This window comes from Myotis myotis, unplaced genomic scaffold, assembly GCF_014108235.1.
Source record: "Myotis myotis isolate mMyoMyo1 unplaced genomic scaffold, mMyoMyo1.p scaffold_m19_p_2, whole genome shotgun sequence".
NCBI lineage: Eukaryota > Metazoa > Chordata > Mammalia > Chiroptera > Vespertilionidae > Myotis > Myotis myotis.
In genome coordinates this window covers 63,065,570-63,079,490 of record NW_023416324.1, presented here as the reverse complement: position 1 = coordinate 63,079,490, position 13,921 = coordinate 63,065,570, and positions in this window count along the sequence as shown.

Sequence of the window (13,921 nt, the reverse complement as noted above, 5' to 3'; positions counted from 1 at the left end):
TCAGAAGTCATTAATTTACAGCCATCCCAAACCTGTGTCCTAAATGAAAACAGAGTCAGCTAGATCTCTAGTTACTAACCCATGGAATTGACCAGTGTATTAATCATAGTTCTCCAGAAAAACAGAACCAGTAGAATGTATATATACATATATATAGAGAGAGAAATAGATTTATTACAGGAATTGTCTCATTTGACTATGGAGTCTGGCAAGTCCCAAGATCTGCAAGATGAGAAGGCAGGCTAGAGACACAGGAGAGCTGATGCTTCATTTCAAGCCTGAAGGAATGTCCCAGTTCAAAGGCAGGCGAGTCAGCCTTTTGGTTATATTCAGGCCTTCATCTGATTGGCTGAGGCCCACCCACATTAGGAAAGGCAATCTGCTTTCCTCAGTTTTAGGATTTAAGTGTTAATCTCATCCAAAAACACCCTTACAGAAACATCTAGAATAATGTTTGACCAAATATCTGAGTATCCTGTGGCCCAGTTAAGTTGATGCATAAAATTAACCATCACAACCAGAAACACGTAGATGGGAGCCAACTAGAGTCATGAGAGATTTACATCACAGGTAAACCCCCCAACTCTGACAGATGATTGCCCAACCCCTAAATCAGTTCTCAGGGCCCAGTAAGCAGTGGCTGCTAGATTCCACATTTAGGGCTGTTCAGTCCTCTGAGAGGCTCTCAGAAATAATGGACAAGGGAGATCCTCTTGGAGAGTGAAACTGAGGCAGCCCCAGACCGTCACTCCACTGCAAATTAGAAAGTTTGCCATTTCTCTCCAAAGGCTTATATTATGTGTGAGGACTGATGGCCATTGGATATTTTACTTTCTCCCCTTTACAATTTGGAATTCTTTTTGCAATTCTTGTTTTGTCTCTCCCATTAGAGGTAGGATGTGGCTAAACTTATTTACCCACAGATCACTGAACCATGAAGAGTCACTTGACATGATTTGCACATTGGCATGAAATATTGGATTTGGATCTGGCTTTAGTAGCTGGATGAGATTTCATATTACCTCCCTGGGGGGGGGGGGGGCGAGGGGCGGGGGGCGGGTATATGTGGAAGCTGTGGGTTGGTGTTGGGCAGCCAAAATCTGGATTGTCACATTGCTTAGTCCTCCTATCTCGTTCTCCACACGTCCTTTGAGAGCCACTTGCCCTCATTCTCAACTGTATGGTTTGGTTAGGATTGATGCCCCCTCCCCATTCCACCCTCTCAGCCTCAGTAATTGGTTAAGGGATGGGCATGTAAATCCATACCAGAGGGAAGGCTAGAGCTCAATCTCTGTCTCCCACAAAGGGCTAACCTTTGTGGGGATGTGAGCTTCGGCACTGCTGTAACCATGTTGGGTGCCACAAGGGGGGGGCAGCCTGAAAATCAGCCTAGAAGCAGAGCTGAAACTTGGGTCCTAGTAACGTGTTGCCTTCATTTTCCAGTGATTCTGGAGTGCTTCCCCCTCATTTGCCACAACAGCAATCAGAGTTTCCCAAGTGACACAGAGAGTGTGGGACATTTAAATGAGTCCCTCCTTTTAGTGGGCTTGTCCTCTTTTCCAAACAGGTCTCCCCTGTGTATGATTGAAACCTGCAGAGCCACAGAATTTTAGGATCTTAGAACCAAAGGACCATAAAGATCAACTAGTCTGGGGCCTTCCAAGGTGCCTTAGGGTAAGCAAGGTGATTTTTAGGTCACTCATGAATATTTTTTAATTTTAATAAATTATAATGAATCCTAGTAAAATACAACTAGCATTTTCACATCAAACTTGCGATTTCACAGGTTTTATGTAATGTTTTACTTAAAGGGAAATTGACATTTTGACAGATTAATGACTCTTTTAGGGATTGCTCAGGTGGTAAATGAAGGTTGAGAGATACTAAATGTGGAATCTTATAACTGGAAAGGATCCTAGAGATCATGAAGTCACTTCTCATGTCAGAATTCCCTCCAAAGCACCTCTCACAGGTGGTTATCCAGCCTCTGCTTGAACACCTCCAAGGATGGGAAGCCTATCACCATTTGAGGCAACACAATCCATTATGGCAGTTCTGATAGTTAGAAAAATCTCCCCCATACTAAACCAAATCAGCCCTTGGAATTTCTTTACATTTGGTTCCAGTTCTCCCCTCTGAAGCCACTCCCCCCTTCAATTGTTTCAAGACCTTTACTAATGGAGCTCTCCCACCCTTTATCCTGGACCTTATGTTTTTATTAAGGCAGCCTTGCAATCACCATAGCCGGTACTTGACCATTGAGTGACAGCATCCACCCTTTTTTTTTTTAACCATCATTCTGTAGTCAGCTGGCTGACTAATTGAACCTCAGTTCACGATTTGTAATTTATTCTTACTCCTTTTCCATCCATCATTTCATCTGTTGGGACTTCTTTTTTTTAATCTTGATTCTGTCAGCCAACTTATTAAATCCAGGAGGCTGCCCTTGAAACTTAACAAAAGTAATTTCAAGATACATAAAAATGTAGTGAATGAAGAAAATAATAAATTTATGGAACCCAGAATCCAGTAGATTGATGTAGACTGAAAGTGTTAATTGGGGCTTAACATAGGTCAATGTGAGAGTAAGAGATATTTAGGAGATTGTTCAACTTTTTTAACACAATGTCCTAACCTTGCCTATCTGATGTCCCTGCTGGGCAACATCAGAGATAGAACATAGTTATACTAGTTAAAGCTCTAACGCAGCATAAAATTTCTTACCAATTTCTCCCTGCTGCAGAAATAAACCTGGAGCGAATCAATGTAGTGACTGAAGGAACTGGTTTATGGGTTAAATAGAACTGAGTTCAAATTCTGATTCTATGCTTTACCAGCTGTATATCCTTTTGCAAGCTGTATAGCCTCTCTAAGCCTCAATTAATCAATGAAACGATATGGTACCTGTGCCAGGCTTATAAGGATTACATACAGCAGGTCCTTGAATAACGTTTCATTCAATGTCATTTCGTTATGTTGATGAGATGCTGTAGGAACTTAAGTCTTAGTTGTATCACTTAGCCTATGGTAAAATTGGTTCCATTATATGGCTTTTTACTTAAAGTCCAGAACCTGTCAACGACATTTAGCATCAGGCACGTGGTAAACACTTAATAATAGACTGTGTCTATGATTGTTTCTAATTCTGTTGATACGCACACAAAATAATTAGCAAAGAGGAAAATAAAAATTAGCCCATGAAGACTGGCGCTGTGACCTTGTATAGTTTGGTTTTGTCCGTTTCTGTCCTGAAGTACTTCAATCAGGATACTGTTAATTTGCTGAAGAAAATCCCCAACCCTCCGAGTGCTTCCCAGTTTGGAAAGAGCAGAGCTCTGCGAGGTTCAGAGCCCAGCTTTGATGGAGGAGCCAGCAGAAACCAGCTGGAGGTGTTTCCTTCACCAATCTCTCAACAGCACCGTCTGGAAAGCATCCGTGCATTAGGCGGCTGCTCACTCTGAGTGTCACCTCCAGGGGCATCAGAACCCTTCTAGACTTTCCATCCAAAGGGGCTGTAAGAGACCAGAAGGCTTAGACTCCTAAGACAGAAAAGGAGCAGCAGATGGGTTGTTTCTCTCCCAACGTATTTTTCCCCTGCCTGTGATTTGCCATCCCACCCGAGCACAGTTGAATGTTAGGAGTTGCTGGGTGCATGTGTCTGGGCAGGCATGAGCTTCTAAGGATTGTGCTTTCAAGCACTGACTGGGCTTGCCAGAGTTGGGCGAGGGTGGCCTCACCTGAGCTGAGGATTATTGTCAGGCAGGGGGGCTTTAACTTTTAAATCCCAGTTTTTTAATGTGCAGAAAACACCTGGCTTCCTACTCGATGAAATAGATAGCTTCAATTGGCTTCCCTTTTCTTGAAGAGTTTTAAATCTAGTGCTTTTTTCTTTCTTTTCTTTCTTTTTTTCTTTCTCTTCATCATCTAAAGAGCAACCGATGCCTAGATGTCCATCCATGGGCCCCACTGGTAGGACTCGCAAAGGCTCCTACGGTTATACCTCTGATAACCCATGATTTACACCAACTCCCCCCTCACTGCCATTCTAATAGTGTTCAGTGCTGCCTTACAGAGACAGGCGTGCTAACAGACTTTCTTACTCAGAGGTTTTTGGGGGTATTTAATTAGTCATTCATGTCTAGATATTCAAAGGGTGTGTGTGTGTGTGTGTGTGTGTGTGTGTGTGTGTGTGTGTTGTCCTTGGCCACCTTGGTTGTTGTGGTTTTTCTTTTTATTTCCATCTGTACAAGGTCACATTCAGAGCTCTTCCTCCCTGAGGGGAGGTTGCACATTCGTCAGTCACTTAATCTGCCTCCCATTTCCTTCAGTTGGGATCACACAGCCCTTCCTGAGGTATTACCAGTTTTCCATTTCTTCTTTGCTCCCTCCTTTCTTTTAATAACTCTGGGAGACAGGGAGGCACCTTGTAAAGTTAATTTCCTCCGAAGCTTTCAAAGCAAAGGCATCTCTCAGCCCAGACACCACCACCCCTCTCCACCCCTCAGCGACGACTCACACCCCTCCTCAAAGCCTTAGTCACTATGGGCTGTGCCCGCCGCCCAGGACTCTCCATGCCCAGCTCCGTCTCAGGGGCACAGTGAATTGCTCTGTCTAGTGGTTCTTCAGTTTGGGTGCGGCAACCCTATTTAGGAAGACGCTCTCTGCCTACTCACCCTGCACCTTCCTCCCCTTTTTTGCTTCCTAACTGTGTTCCCCCTTCCCTGTCACTGCTCTCTGCTTCTCTCTGGTACTTTCAGGACTCAGGCAGGAGCTGGCTGCCTGCCTGTCCCAGGGATGGCATTTCCTCTTCAAAGGCCTGTGGCCGCAGCCACCCAGCTCTACCGAGCACACAAGCCTTTGGAATTGCTGTGGCTTTGCTGCCTGCCTCCTTGGAAGGCCAGGGCAGTTTTTAAACACCCCTTTGGTTTCATGGGGTGAAGCTTTTCTCAGTCCTATGTTATTTATTCGAACATGATCTGTGGCTTTTGAATGTTTGCTTTTGAATGTTTGTGTTAATGGACTAAGCTGAAAGCAGTTCCCCTTACCGGAGAGAGGGCCCAGCACAGCTGGGGGCCAGGCTGCTCAGCTCAGGCAAAGCTGTCCCAAGAGGAACAAGTCTCCAGCCAAGGAAGTCTGGAGGCTTCGAGAGGAATTCACTGAGGCCTCATGGGCAGCAGCGGTCAGGGCTAGGATCACAGACTGGGCCACGAAGCTCAAGCAATTTCTTTGATTAATAGGAAGGGCTGGACCAGAGACACCTAGATTTTTACAAATACGTTTTTGAAATTGTGCATATATTTACCAAAAAACTCCGTAGTTTTCAGCAGCTTGAGTGTTTGATCTTTTTGCCCACATTCCCAGCCTTCTGAAGGACCCCTGGCTTGGTTGATCTTTGAGTCATTTGTCTGCAGGTGACCTGTCATCTGAAAGTGTGGCAGAATGCTAGCTCAGCCTATGAATGTGCTTCCTGTGCATTACCTTTCTCTTCCTTCTCCCTGGTACCTAGGGCACTTCAAATGGAAACAGATACAGATCCAAAAGATTCACTCAATACAGTCTTTTCATAGCCAATGACTGGATAACCTAGCCCTGGAGTGAGGAAGGGAGGCAGGAGAGGGGCTAGTGAGACCAGAAAGGACTATGGGGAAGGAATGGGATCCTCAAATCTGCCATGAGGACCAAGGAACAGTGTAGAAGGTACTCAGTCAGGGCCAGGCTATCTTCAAGGGTAGACCCCACCATCTCATCACCATCAACATATAGCCTGTGTAGCCATGGGTCCAATGGCCCTGGAAACCTATAAGCCCTTGAACCATAGGTGGGGGATTCAATTGGACAATTTGTGTGAAGATGTGGGCATGATGAAGAATACCTCTCCCTCCAAAGTAGATGGACCTGAACAGAACTAGTTGGGAATCTCTATGAGTTGGCCCAAATGATTTATCCACCTAAGTTATTAACCTCTTAAGTGAAGGGGCTGGCTATTGTTGAAGACTAGAACACTACAGCAGAGAAGAATTCATGTGGGGCTCTACAGAAGACAGAAGTTACAGTTCTTGAGGCCAAATATTCCAGGGTTTCCTCATTTAAAATATTAGTTCAATGTTGGTGACCCTCTCTGTTCAATCTTTAGCCTCTCCTTGGGGAGCGTCTTTTAACTCCTTGGCTTAGCGACCACTGATAACTTCACATTCTGAATCTCCTGCTGAGCTTCAGACCTGGCACCTGATTGCTTACTTGACATGAGAATCACAAATGTACTCAGTGTGACCCACAGCTAATTCATTCTTTTCTCCCCCGGTCCCTAAAAGCAGTTCCTGGGTTACCCGTTGTCATCACCGTTCATCCATTGGCTCCTGCCAGAAGTATCAGTTATCTTTGTTTCTTTCCTTTCCTGTAACACTCTCACCACTTGATCTTGTCTATTCTACTTCCTAAATCTCTCTTTCTTCTGTTCACATCTCTTTATTTCTTTGGCCACCAAACTAGTCCAGGCTACCATCTTTTCTCATCTAGCTACTTCACTGGTCCTCTGACTGGTCTCCTGGCCTCTATTCTTATCCCCTTGCAGTCCATAGTCTACACACCAATTAGACGCAGTGGCTCTCAACCTTCTGGTCCTTTAAATAAAGTTCCTCATGTTGTGACCCAACCATAAAATTATTTTCGTTACTACTTCATAACTGTAATGTTGCTACTGTTATGAATCGTAATGTAAATATCTGATATGCAGGATGGTCTTAGGGGACCCCTCTGAAAGGGTCGTTTGACCGCTAAAGGGGTCGCAACCCACAGGTTGAGAACCGCTGATTATTAATGTGTCCGAAATAAAATCCAGTCTTTTTCTTGCCAGCCCAAAACCTTTGAGTAGCTTTCTATTGCTTTTCAGATAAAATCCAAAGTTCAAATTCCAACCTTGTTTACTCATTCCAGCTGTATTTGTCACTAGGACAGAGACCTTGTCTTTCCATTTCACTGCTATTCCCTCAGCACCTAGAACAATGTCTACCACAAGGCCACTCTCTATAAAATGGTAGCATGGGTGAGTGAATGAATAAATGAACGCACAGAGTCTCTATGCATTTGAGAATGAGGAGAAAGGAGAAGAGTGAAGGCCAATATGAAAACATCTCAGAGTAATTGCTCTTAATCTAAGACTTAAATATGTTTTAATCTTTTATAAAAATATATTTTTATTGATTTCAGAGAGGAAAGGAGAGGGAGAGAGAGATAGAAACATCAATGATAGAGAGAATCATTGATCGGCTGCTTCCTGCATGCTCCCCACTGGGGATTGAGCCCCCAACCTGAACATGTGCCCTGACTGGGAATCAAGCCATAGGTCGATACTCAACTACCGAGCCACACAGGCTGGGCTAAGACTTAAATATTTTTATCCCAGGGCTGGAATACTGAAAAATACTTAGGACAAAATACAGACAATGTGATGGTTTCCATTTTTCTGACCCCTGGGCTACCATTCTGGATGTGAGCAGCATGCTATCTATCAAGTTGTCTGTGGGAACTAGACAGGTTTGCAAGATGAAGAGAAGAAATGGCAATTGGAAAGTTTAATGTAGAGCAGCAATTTTCAACCTTTTCAATCTCCTGGCACACATAAACTAATTACAAAAATTCTGCAGCACACCAACAAATGTATTTTTTGCTGATTTGACAAAAAAATGGGTATAGGAAACAGTTTGATTCATTCACACTGGACAACTATTGTTGTGTTGGCTGTTGTCATTTATTTTTTATTTGGCAATCTAAGTGAAAAGAGGTCAGTGCCCCTGACTAAATAGTCAGGTATTGCATGTTTTAAAAATTCTTCTGGCACACTGGTTGAAAATAGCTGATGTAGAAAATAGTTTTGTTTGTTTTGTTTTGTTTTGTTTTGAGCTGATGATCATCCATTTCTCTTCCTAACAATACCCTAACTTCCTTTTGAGGAAGAATCTCCTTCCTGTTCCAGTAAGTCTGTTGGGAATATAATCAAGAGCTTGCCTTCCCTTGAGGCCCCATTAAGCCAATAAAGATCTTTCTCCCTAGAATTAGACTCGAGCACAGAGGCCAAGAAACTTAAAGCGTTTGCTGTGTGGAGGTGATCCCAGCCATACTATGCCTGCTATGAAATCAATTATGACTGCCTTTCCTAACATGGAAGCATGTAACATTCAAATGTGGGTCTTCTTAGGAATCAGCTTTGTCTTACATGGCAGCCATAGTAAAAGGAAAGACTAAACATAATGGTCAGTTTTACTACTGATCAGGTAAAGACAAATTAAAATAAGTGCCATGCTCTTGCTAATCAGTTCTGCCAAAGTTTGAAAACTGGCAATATCCATTGCTGGTGATGAGAATGTGAACCAAGGTACTCTTTTGTCTTACTGAGTGCAAAAAGCAAGTTACACAATAGTGAGAATATAAATTTCATTTATTTAAATAAAGCTATATACCTACTTTACAAATGTAGGCATATATATATATATATATATATATATATATATATATATGTCTGAATGTGCATAGCAGAGATCCACAAGTATTCATACTGAACAGTTACTGGTGATTACTCTTGATGAATGCGTAAAAGCAATAGAATGGGAGAAGAATAAAAAAGAAGTGAAAGATTGATTTTATATTTTATGTACTTTGGTATTATTTTAATTTTTATTGCCTTTGTATTTTATAATTTTAAAAAAAGTTACTTTTGTAATTTAAAAAACACACAGAAAGCAGGAATAAAACCCACTAAAATGTATACAAATACTCAGAAAGCAGGCAAAGTAACCTTTCAGGAGGTCAGAGGTGGTTTTGACCCATTTGTCTGGAGAAGAGTCTGGTCGATCCCAGTAGGTGGAATCTGAGAGACCGCCATGCCCAGGGCACAGCCATGCTCTGTAAGAGGTGCACCTAAGCGGCCAAACCGGCTCCTCCTAGAAGTCTTTCCCCGCCAGGTGAAAATCAACCCCTACAGGAGCTGGAATTGTTCACTCAATTATTTTTATTGGCTCTGCCCCTCTTACCTGAATACCTCCTCCTTTTGTTCATGAACCTTTAATTTGGCATCCTGTTATGGCCAAAGCAAGATTCCCATCTATCTAATGAACTTAATGATTCTGACATGAGTGTCTAACAGACAGTCATTAGAACCTCTTTGGTTCATTGAGGTGTCATAACACTACCAGGTGCCTGCTTTTCATGCTGCCTTGTTTGGGCAGAAAGTTTATTGATTGTTTTCTACTACATTCCAAAACACATTGTGTGTAAAATATACGGTTTTTCAAAAATCAGAAAATGGGGATAAGAGAAAAATAAGAATATAAAAACGAAATTACACCATCAGTGAGGTTGTCACACAAGCTGCATGCTACTAACATACATACACACATATGTGTGTGCATGTGTAGAGCTGAGAGAAAAAATATTCTACTGTATAGTCTCATGGACTTGCTGAATCTTGACTAATTTCAGTCAATTCACAGTCCTTTTTCTGGGCAGCAGTTCTTTTATATGAACTACCTCGAGTCATTTGGTCCCCTTGAATTGCCCCTCCTCTCAGGTGGATGCTTGTCCCTTTTCTCTAAGCCATAAGCCTGGGGAAGAACACTGCGTTGTTCGAGTTATTCTTGATTATTTTGAAACTTCCTAAAGCTCCTGTCATCTGGTTCCAAGTTTAACCAGAGTCACTTTGGACATGATTTTGTTTCCACAATGATGTATGTCAGTAACCACAGAATGAGCTTCTTATATTTTTATATCAATATGATACCCTTTGTTTATTTGTTCCTCAGAGGTTTCACTTTCGCTTATGTAATAGGCTCTGGCATTTTTTGGTCATTACCTCATGCTGGGATCTCCTTTTTCTCTGTTCCGCCGGATGCGTCATATTCTTGACTCTCTACTCCCTTGGAGCTTTTGAATATAGTGCTGGTGGGCAGGAGTGGGTGGGAGCCAGATTACACAACTTCTATTCACCCCGTTGTTCCATCCAAAAACTTAGGAATCAGGCGTGATCCCTTCTTTCCCTTTCCTTCCTCTTTTATTTTTTTTAAATATATTTTATTGATTTTTTACAGAGAGGAAGGGAGAGAGAGATAGAGAGTTAGAAACATCGATCAGCCGCCTCCTGCACATCTCCCACTGGGGATGTGCCCGAACCGAGGTACATGCCCTTGACTGGAATCGAACCTGGGACCTCTCAGTCCGCAGGCCGACGCTCTATCCACTGAGCCAAACCAGTTTCGGCTCCTTCCTCTTTTATATCTACTTCAAATACCCTGTTTCTACTTCCAGAATATATCTAAATCTATCCACTTTCTCCATATTGATGGCCATCATCCTAGTCCAAGTGCTGTCACCTTTTGCCTGGATGACTGATATCACTAGCTAAGCTCCCTGCTTCCATTCTTGCCCCCACCACAATCCATTTCCACACAGTAGCCAGGGTGACAGAGCACATGCTCCTGTGCTTAAAACCCTCTAATGACTTCCTGCTGCTCCTAGGGGGGAAAAAATCGCATTGCTCCTGCCTGCCTGTCAGACCACATCGCATACCACTGTCTGTGTCACTCACTGAGATTCAGACGCAATGGCTTCTTTCTTTTCCTCAAAAATGCCAAGTTATTTCTCACTCAGGGCCTGTGTACTTGCTATTTCCTTTGCTTGGAATGTTTTCACTTGACTTCTTATCACTGAGGTCTCAGTTCTTCCGTGAATTCCTATTTTCAATATGCCTATTAAATAACCCTTTTAGTTCCTTCATAACACTTCTCACAATCTAGAAGTATCTTGAGTATTAATTTGTGCACTTGTTTATTATTTGTCTTCTTCATTCAGAGTAACAGCTTGATGAAGACAAAGTTGTTTTGTTTACAACTATATCTCTGGTGAATATTTTTTAAAATAAATAGGTATATGAAATAATGAAAAAGCAAATGCTAGAGCACATGGGTCAGTCCAACTCAGAAACATTTATTGGGCATCTACTATGGACTAGGCACTTGCCAGGTGCTTTAGATTCAAAGATTAAACAAGTCCTACCTCTTGCCCTTAATTCTGGAGACATTCTAAACATTTTCTCTAAATATTGCTTTTTTCACATTCTGGTTTTTTTCTTCCTGACCCCTTTAACATCTAATGTTTCTCATTTCTTTACCTGTTCTTTTTTTGCTGTGTCCTGAGTAATTTATTCAGATTCACCTTCCAGTATCCTAATTCTCTCTTATCTCTATCTACTCTACTTTCACTCATTCACTGTGTTTCTAATTTTAATAGTTATATATTTTTTTAAATATATTTTATTGATTTTTTACAGAGAGGAAGGGAGAGAGATAGAGAGTTAGAAACATCGATGAGAGAGAAACATCAATCAGCTGCCTCCTGCACATCTACCACTGGGGATGTGCCCGCAACCCAGGTACATGCCCTTGACCGGAATCGAACCTGGGACCCTTAGGTCCACAGGCCGACGCTCTATCCACTGAGCCAAACCGGTTTCGGCAATAGTTATATATTTTTTACTAGTATTTCCATAAGTCGTATCTGGTTCTTTCTCAGTTCTTCCTAGCCTTTTTAGGTTTGTTTATTTGTGGGGTTTTTTTTCTTCATGTTTTTATTTCCCTTTTTTATTTTTTTAAACATCTAAACAAGTGATATTTGGCATATAATAACTGTTATTTAGTGTCTTGCCGGGACTGACCAGCAGACCCTGAACATCGAATGAATGTTAGTCTGACACAGGTTCACTGTGAAAGAGAGAGCTAAGGGACAGCCTCCTTCGCCTGCCTCTTCAGGCTTTTACTGTAACAGCAGTTTGAGATAAAAGTTTATCTTTTAGATACAACCAGTAGGGTAAGTATTCTTGGGAGGACACCTGTGTCTATAGTGTCCTTTAAGCAAGGACACCTAAAGATTAAGCATAAAGATTCCGGTAAACACCCGGGGGCTTGGACTTGTTTGGAAAAGTCGAGACAGGGTCTGCTGCCGTCGGCAAGGTCCCCCTAGGGTCCCCGACCTTTTGGAGATTCCTTCTTACAGACTTGCCAACCAAGTCTCCTGTGCTCCCCCACAGTGTCTAATTCTGGCCATTGGGTTTGTACTGACTTTCACTCATGGTAACCTGTTTCCTAGTGTGGCCTGTCATTTTAGACTGTGATCTCATGTTTAGTGGGGCCGAGTCCATTAGACTCCTGGGAGGCATGAGTATCTATCCCTCCAGAGAAGATCTGCTTCTGCCAGGTGATCTGGGATGCTACCTGCCTGGGACCAATTTTAACTAATTTTTCAGCTGAAGTTTCCCAGACCATGTAGATAGTATAAATTCAGATCCTGAACCTGTGTCAGGGAAAGTCTGTGATTTTAACATCTTGGGAGCTGAGGAAAAGACAGACAAGTTTTCTCACATTTCTTTATTACGATAAGCAGGGTTTTTTTCTAGTCTACCCTTTCACTTAGTATTCCTTTGTGAGTCTCGCCCTTATGTAGAATTCTCAGTTTCAACTCCATCTTTTGAGGACACTAATAATTGTCTCTGTTCTCCCTAAAACCAAGCCTCAAAGTCATGAAGATAGACTTCCCAAAGCAGCGGAACTTCAGTGGCAGTTTACCACTTTGAATTCCAGTGTGTGTGTGTGTGTGTGTGTGTGTGTCCATGAGGATTGCCCTGATTTACATGAGAATTTAACTCTGCATTCAAAAGTATACTTGTTATACTTTATCTAGAATATCCAGATGTTCTTTCTTTTTTAAAAAAAATATATTTTTATTGATTTCAGATAGGAAGGGAGAGAGAGACAGAAACATCAGTGATGAGAGGGAATCACTGATTGGCTGCCTCCTGCATGCCCCTTACTGGAGATCAAGCATGTGCCCTTGATGGGAATCGAACCTGGGACCCTTCAGCCTGCAGGCTGACCTCTAGCCACTGAGCCAAACCAGGTAGGGCTGTTCTGTCTTTCTTAGAGATAGAAACACAATACTTACTTCCTTACATGAGCATGTGATTAGCTCTGGGAGACAGAAACATCCACTCATCCAACCTTCAACATTTATTGGTTTTTCTGTGTAAGACCTAATAACCAGGTGCACATAAAAATGTGCTGAGAGGCATGCCCATGGTGATGTGAGGATGCAGAGGTAAAAGAGACCAATTCTAATGGGGGAATAACACCTAACTTTTATCTCATGCTACTCTGGACCAGGCACTGTGGCAAGCACTTCACATGCATGGTCACCTTATCCTAAAAACAAAGCATAAGATTGGTACTATTCTTAGAATTTCAATTTTATAACTGAGACACAGAACATTTGAGCAATTTTCCCAGTCATACAGAAAGTTATTGGCAGTACCTAGATACAAATTCAAGCAGTCTGAGTCCTGATCCAAACCTTTTAGTTATTATGCTATATTGTGCTTGAACAGACAGTGATTTCGAGAGGGCATTCCATCCACACGTTGAATACGAACTAGTTTGAGGATTATCTGAGATACTATAAAGACCAGCAGATAAATAGCACAACACACATAACACTTCATAAATGCTTATTTCTTCCCCCTTTAAACTTGTATCATCAACTTGTCCATACATTCTTTTCAGGATGGGGACGTACTATACGTGAAGACAGCCTCACCCCCACAGAACCTAGTATTGAGTAGTGATTAATCCCTTGACTGATTCATTGATTGAATTAACATGTTACTTAGTAGCTTAGTTTTGTATTGTATTTTGGCTCTCAAAGCACCTTTACATCTATCAGCTCAGCTTATCAGCACATCCATTCTTGCAAGAGAGAGGACCTCTCTTAAAGGGCTGACACCTGGCTTTAATGAATGGCCAGAATGTGGATTTTACTGAGGTGGGAATAACTTAGTCTAGGGAGAAGGGTGAGTTTGAACTATGTGCAACTGGATGAGAAAGAA